Source organism: Trichosurus vulpecula, chromosome 7 (genome assembly GCF_011100635.1).
Source record: "Trichosurus vulpecula isolate mTriVul1 chromosome 7, mTriVul1.pri, whole genome shotgun sequence".
Taxonomy (NCBI): Eukaryota; Metazoa; Chordata; class Mammalia; order Diprotodontia; family Phalangeridae; genus Trichosurus; species Trichosurus vulpecula.
The window spans coordinates 68,709,391-68,717,600 of record NC_050579.1 but is presented as its reverse complement, the minus strand read 5'-3'; positions in this window follow the sequence as shown (position 1 = coordinate 68,717,600).

The following is an 8,210-nucleotide window of genomic DNA, read 5'->3' as shown; positions in this document are numbered from 1 at the left end:
CATTATGTAAAACCCTTCCACAATACTCATGTTGTGAAAGACTATATTTTGCTCCTTCCTATCCTATCCCCCTTCATTGAATTTTCTCCCTTGACCCTGTCCCTTTTCAAAAGTGTTTGCTTTTGATTACCTCCTCCCTCTATATGCCCTCCCTTCTATCGTTCCCCCTTTTTTATCTTCTTCCTCCTTCTTTCCTGTGGGGTAAGATACCCAATTGAGTGTGTATGTTATTCCCTCCTGAAGTCAAATCCGATGAGAGCAAGATTCACTCATTCCCCCTCACCTGCCGCCTCTTCCCTTCTTGCCAAACTGCTTTCTCTTGCCATTTTTATGTGAGATAATTTAGCCCACTCTATCTCTCCCTTTCTTCCTCTCTCAATACATTCCTCTCTCATCCCTTAATTTTATTTTATTTTTTAGATATCATCCCTTCATATTCAACTCACCCTCTGCCCTCTGTCTATATATGTGTGTATATTTATATGTATATATATATATACATATATACATATATATATATAATGTGTGTGTATGTATGTTATATATGTATGTATGTATATTCCCTTCAGCTACCCTAATACTGAGGTCTCATGAAGTATCTTTCCATGTAGGAATATAAACAAAACAGTTCAACTTTAGTAAGTCCCTTATGATTTCTCTTTCTTGTTTACCTTTTCATGCTTCTCTTGATTCTTGTGTTTGAAAGACTATTCAGCTCTGGTCTTTTCACTGAGAAAGCTTGAAAGTTCTCTATTTTATTGAAAATCCATATTTTGCCTTGGAGCATGATACTCAGTTTTGCTGGGTAGGTGATTCTTGGTTTTAATCCTAGCTCCATTGACCTCTGGAAAATCATATTCCAAGCCCTTCGATCTCTTAATGTAGAAGCTGCTAGATTTTGGATTATCCTGATTATGTTTCCACAATACTCAAATTGTTTCTTTCTGGCTGCTTGCAGTATTTTCCTTGATCTAGGAGCTCTGGAATTTGGTGACAATGTTCCTAGGAGTTTTCTTTTGGGGATCTTTTTGAGGAGGTGATCGGTGGATTCTTTCAATTTCTATTTTACCCTCTGACTCTAGAATATCAGGGCAGTTCTCCTTGATAATTTCTTGAAAGATGTTATCTACACTCTTTTTTTGATCATGGCTTTCAGGTAGTCCAATAATTTTTAAATTGTCTCTCCAGCATCTATTTTCCAGGTCAGTGGTTTTTCCAATGAGATATTTCACATTGTCTTCTATTTTTTCATTCCTTTGGTTCTGTTTTATAATATCTTGATTTCTCATAAAGTCACTAGCTTCCACTTGCTCCAATCTCATTTTTAAGGAAGTATTTTCTTCAGTGGTCTTTTGGACCTCCTTTTCCATTTGGCTAATTCTGCCTTTCAAGGCATTCTTCTCCTCATTGGCTTTTTGGAGCTCTTTTGCCATTTGAGTTAGTCTATTTTTAAGGTTTTATTTTCTTCAGCACATTTTTGGGTCTCCTTTAACAAGTCATTGACTTGTTTTTCATGGTTTTCTCGCATCCTTCTCATTTCTCTTCCCAATTTTTCCTCTACTTCTCTAACTTGCTTTTCCAAATCCTTTTTGAGCTCTTCCATGGCCTGAGACCAGTTTATGTTTTTCTTGGAGGCTTTTGATGTAGGCTCTTCGACTTTGTTGACTTCTTCTGGCTGTATGTTTTGGTCTTCTTTGTCACCAAAGAAAGATTCCAAAGTCTGAGTCTGAATCTGAGTGCATTTTTGCTGCCTGGCCATGTTCCCAGCCAACTACTTGACCCTTGAGTTTTTTGTTGGGGTATGACTGCTTGTAAAGTATAGAGTACTTTGTTCCAAGCTTGAGGGGCTGCTCTGTTTTTTTCAGAGCTTTTTCTACACAGCAATCTCTGCCACATCAGTGCTCCTCCTGCCCCAACAATGGCCAACCCGGACCGGGCTCAGATCTGAGCAGGCTCTGCACTCCTGCTCAGATCTGCCACTAAACTCCTCCCAACAGGGGGGGCCTGGGGCCAGAAGCAACTGCATCTGTAGTTCTGTAGCTGCACTACCTCCACTGCCCCTGGGGCAGTGGCCTAATGGCAAACTCCTTTAACTCTGTCTCCACAGTTTTTTTCCCACTAACCTTCTCTGTTGTCTTTGGTGTTTGTGGGTTGAGAAGTCTAGTAACTGCCACATCTCACTGATTCAGGGCGCTAGGGCCTGTTCCACTTGGCTCCTGGTCTGGTTGGTCTGGGCGCGACCCATGCTGGGCTGGGCTCCGCTCCACTCCCAGCTCCATGCGATAGACCTTACCCAGAGACCATCCAGGCTGTTCTGGGCTGGAGCCCTGCTTCCCTCTGCTATTTCGTGGGTTCTGCACTTCTAGAATTTGCTCAGAGCCATTTTTATAGGTGTTTGCAGCATCCTGGGGGGAGCTTTAGGCACGTCCCTGCTTTTGCAGCCACTGTCTTGGCTCCAACCCCCTTTTTCTTTCTTTCTTTCTTTCTTTGCTTCCTTCCTTCTCTTCCTTCTTTCCTTCCTTCTTTGCTCTCTTTCTTTCTTTCTTTCCTTTCCTTTCCTCCTTCCTTCTTTTTTCCTTCTCTTTTCTTTCTTTCTTTCTTGTTTTTTCCTTTTCTTTCTTTCTCTTTCTTTCTTTCTTTCTTTCTTTCTTTCTTTCTTTCTCTTTGTTTTCTTTCTTTCTTTTTTTTTCTTTCTTTCTCTTCTTCTTTCTTTCTTCTCTTTCTTTTCTTTCTTTCTTTCTTTCTTTCTTCTTCTTTTCTTTTTTTTCTTTCCTTTTTCTTTCTTTCTTTCTTTTCTTTCTTTCTTTCTTTTTTCTTTTTTCTTTCTTCTTTTTTTATTTCTTCTTCTTTCTTTCTTTTTTTTTCTTCTTTTTTTTTTTTTTCTTTCTTCTTTCTTTTCTTTCTTTCTTTTCTTTCTTTCTTTCTCTTTCTTCCTTCTTTCCTTCCTTTCTCTTTTTCCTTCCTTTCTTTCTTTATTCTCCTGTCTCTCTTTTTCTTTTTTTCTTCCTTAGTGTCTATTGATTATCAATCTATTTATATACTGTCTTATCGTACCCCCATTTTACAGATTATTAAACTATGGGTCAAAGGGTGAGCATATGTTCAGAATCACTATACTAAGTATCTAAAGTAGATTTGTGTCCCAGTTATTCTTGATTCCAAATCCAGTATTGTATTCACTTAGCAACACTGCCTCTTGGAATTAGGAAAGTAAAAATATAACAATGTATTAAAAAAAGGGTCATTGAAAAAATTGATTTTTAAAATATTTTAAAAATCCATTAAATCACATGCTTCAAAATTGGTCACAAGAGTACTTTTTCCAATGATTCAATATTTTTGCCAATAAAAGTAATTTAGAATCATAAAATATTAGAATTGGAGGGGCATCTGAGAGAGGAGTTGTAAAATATTTGGAATTATAGGGAATCTGAAAGAATGGAACCAAGAGACCTCAATCAGATATAAGGTGACATCACTTGCTCAAGATCACCAAATTTGGCCTAGAAGCCCATTGATTCACAATCCAGGCTTCTTCTGCTTTCCCATATTGCTTTTCCTTCAGAGGTATTCCAGGCTTCTTTTAATAATGGCAGCATTTATATAGCACCTAAAGGTGTACAAAAGTGCTCTGTTCATTGTCATTCATAACAGCCTTGTGGGGTGAGGGTCTGTTGTCACTATTGTTATGCTCCTTTTATAGCTGAGAAATCTAAGGTTCAAAAACGTTGTGAATTAATTATCCAAAGCCACAGAGCTGATGTCTGAGGTAAGAAAGGAATTCAGGTTGTTCCAATTTCAAGTTCAGTGCTCTATTACACTATTCTGTTCCAACATAAGAATTTATGTTTTTTATAGTGTCTTGATATACATAGTAGTTGCTTGTTAAATATCTGTGGAATTAAAGTGATTTTTTGGATTGAAGGAGAAAATCTATTTAATGATGTGGTTTCTAGAATGTCCTTCATTTTATGGAAATTCTATATCAGGAAAGGACTTCTGGATGCTCTGGTCTTTAAAACAGTTTTCAAAAAGACTGAACCCACATTCAGCAATAATATAATAGAATCTGCAGTGGGAGCAGATACCTTAGCAAATGCTAAATTTCCTCTCCTTCCCAACAACCAGAAATAACAAGGATTATGTGTGATGAATTCATCACCAAAATGTTTAATACCTAATTCAAGTGAACATTGACCACATTCTGGAAATTTGAATCATCTTCCATTTTTGTGCTAGCTTATACTACAATTAATGATACAACGTCCTGAAAGGGAAAGACACATAGTATATGCTATGTTCATTTAACAAGAATTTAGTAAGCCTTTCCGATGTGGCAGACAATAGTGACAGAAAGATAAAAACCAGAAGAATTCTTGCTCTCAAGGGACATATATATTCTACTGAAAGAATAAACTTCACACCACTTAGGTGCCCTTGGCATTCAGTGGTACCACTCATTTCCGTAATGCACTGAGGTGGTATTAATGGATAGGCACTCAAAGGAGTAAGAACACAAGGAGGGATTTTGGCCCAGTCATAGGCAACAGTACAGCCAAAGAATGAGAGACTTTCCTTGTTCCATGTGGCAGTGTGACAGATAGGTAATGAGGGTGGAAAGGAAGAAGGAGTAAGAGAGACAGACTACCAGAGAGAGAGAAAGAGGGAGAGTATGCAAAAGCCTTCATTAAATGTTTATTATGTGTTAGGTGTTGAGAAATAAATACATGTGGAACAGTGGATAGAGCACTGGCACTGGAGTCAGGAGGACCTGAGTTCAAACCTGGCCTCAGACACTTGACACTTACTAGCTGTGTGACCCCTGGGCAAGTTACTTAACCCCAATTGCCTGCTAATAAATAAATAGATACATGTAAGCAAGACCATCCCTATCTTTAAAGAATGTGTATTCCAAAGGGGGAACACAATACATATAGTAGGTAAGCAGAATGATGTGGAGATGGAGAGAGATATGGAGTGGACAGTTTGGGGAAGTGTTCAGGATTTTTCACAAACCAATTCTAGCTTATATGATATGCTTAAATATTGTAATAGAGACAAATCAACAGTTCTTGGCAATATTTGATTTGACCACTCAGCTCAAGGGATTTGGGTACGATGAATCAGTATGCGTTTAACCAGTCTAGTGTGTAGGCCTTTTTTTAAAATAAATTATTATGTTCTCTTTGATACTTTACATTGGACAAGACTAATTTTCTTGTCTTCTTCATTATTACCTTTTGTGTTTCTTTTTCCCAAGGATTCTATCTTATTGAAAATTCATTTTGTGCTGACCTTCTGTCTTCTACCTGGTAGATGTCTTCCAAATATTTTTGTAGGGATATTATATCCCATACTCCTTCAAAGTTGGGAAAAGGGAGATCAAAATGAGCTTTTTCCAGAGCTTTCTTCTTTGGCTATATGAGATAGGGAGGGAGAGAAAGCCATCTTCATTATCTTCTGATTACAGTTTGCTTTTTGTTCAAAAGTGACAAGATAGAGTAAAGTACCTTGATTGATCTCTTCTAAAAGATTTCTGAATTATAATTTATTTTAAGGAAGGAGGTCCTTGGGCAGCTGTTTTACCTTGGGTTGTCTCCACCTTGGCAATCTTCCCTGTCACTGCAAACTATAGCTATGTCTCTTATCCTTAGCAGGACTATCCTTCCAATATCACCAAAGGTCTGATTGACAGTAGAGGACATTTAGTGACATTTTGGCTTTTTGGTTATTTCTCTTCATACAACTAAGTTTAAAAAATGAGATTGTGGCAAGCAGTCCTGCTATTATGTTGCCACGGAATAGATACAATAATTGCACTGCTGTGACACCTCAAAATAAAGGGTTTACACTGAAATGAAAGGTTTATTTTTTCAAGACTATCACTGGTAAACCACTAAAAAAGCTCTACTTATGTGCCAAAAGACATAGTATGTTTATTGCATATTTGCAACCATGCAATATTCAGGGGGAAAAATGCTTCAGAGATGCTAAGGATAGAGTATGATCAGAGAACCAAGGGAGTTTAAAGAATAGCAGTTTGGCTTAAGAAGAAATTAGACTACTAGGAATAATTGAAACAAAATGAAACAGAAGAAAACCAGGAGAAACATATGAGGGAGATCTCAAAAGAAGTGACAAGGGATGACAATAAACAAATCCTAAAATTAGTCTATGCTCCAAAATAAAAGGATTGAGAGGAACAAGATGGCACCTGAGGAAGCTTAAAAAATCACAAAATGAAATACAACAGGTTCTGATTATGATTGAGAAAATGGCCCTTTTGTGGAATGATTTTCTTTCCAGAAGATGTGATTGAAATAAAATATCAGCTAATTTGAAGCAGAGAAATGAGGCCTATCATAAATGGAGAATTATAGAAAATAATACTTGGAAAAATAAAGTAATTTAGGAGAATATGAGAAATTCAAAATAAGGGGATATGGAAACCTTCATTCTAGTAACTGCACACAGGAAAAGACATGCAAAAGCAATCCCACAGGGATGAGAATTTGACTGGAGGAACATAAAAAAATGAGCCCTTAAAATCATTCACTGAAAATTGAGATCAAGTTGTCTTACCACAACATTTTTCTTTCACCCTCTGTGAATCATATAAAGAGTACTTATTGGAAAAAACAATGTCTTCAGAAAGTCTTTGGGAGTTTTTAAACATTGACAATGTAGGTCATAGGTGGTGGTATGCTGGATCAAGCTCAAACCAGTTTATAAGAGTCGATTATTAAATTTTCAGTGTGAGTACCTACCATCTCAGAAATTGGCAAATGCTACAAATCAGGCTTGATTGTATTGTTTTATTGATTGTCTAGGCTTAAGAAAATGATGGAGAAAATGTTAACAATGCGGATTCAACCTGAGTGCTGTGTATACATTTTTTCAAGAGCCAGTTGTTAAACATTTACCAGCATACCCTAATCATAAGAATAATGAAAATGATAAAGAGCAGCACTTTACAATGATTTTGCCAAAATATAATATAATTAAATTACTCAACTGTACACAAATTTAATTTCATATCCTACAAAAAACAAGATCTTCTATCAGAGTTGAGAGGATAAACTGTTCTCTATGGCTATCAGAATGACATTCCTATTAGTTAGGAGAAGCTGAAAATTGCTTTTAAAGACAAACATAGGACATGATCAATGTTTGGATTTGTTTGGCTTGACTATACATATTTTTACAAGGAAAAGAATTTTTCAGGGGGGAAGATAGCAGGTAGTGACAAGAAAAGAAACCTGAACTCAATAGAAGATTTGACACACAAGAGCCAAGAAAAAATATAAGGTATGTACCATGACCGTTACAGGCACTAAATAGGGATAGAATGTTTACCTTTTATGTATGGAAAATGTGAAACCTATGTCTAAGATGGTTACTAGTAAATGGGTAGCTTATAAGAAAGATTGGGGGAGACCTGCTATGACATGACTTCTTAAAGCAAAACCATTCAAGAACAGCTAAAGAGTAATTATCTTATACAAATGAGGTTCTAGAGAAGAACCAATATAGAAGAATTAGATGGAGGGGGAAGGGCTGTTAGTTCTGATACCTACTTTCATGGGAATGGGTTTAAGAGGGGAAAATACACATACATCTACAAGAGTATAAAAGTCTCCTAAATTTAAAAAGTATAAAACTCTAAGGGGATAGGGTGGGGAGAAGGTAAAGGAGGGATTTTTAGAGGGGGAAGATAAGGGAATAGGTTAAAGGGGGGATAGGAGAGTATTTAGATTTAGGGAACAGGAGGATAAAGGAGGGATTGCTGGAGTGAGGGTTGTTTAGTAATAGGAGGGCAAGGTAGCAGATTTAGGAGAGATGGGAAAAAGGAGATATGTACGAACATAAAAACCATATTAGGAGTAGAATCTCTTAGGGAAAGTATATGTTTATATATATATGAATGTGCATATATGTATACATGTATGTATATATCAATATCTATATCTATATATCAATATCTATATATATGTATCTATATATCTATATCTATATCTATGTATCTATATATCTATATATCTATATCCATGCTCATTGGTAGCCTTGAGGTGGGGGTAGGGAAAGGAAGGGAGGAAAAAAAGAACAGAGTAAACAGCATACAGAGGAAAACAAAAGAAAACCTACAAGGAGGCAAAGAAAAGATGGACAGCTTCAACATAATGTATAATATTTAAAATACAGGCTTTCGT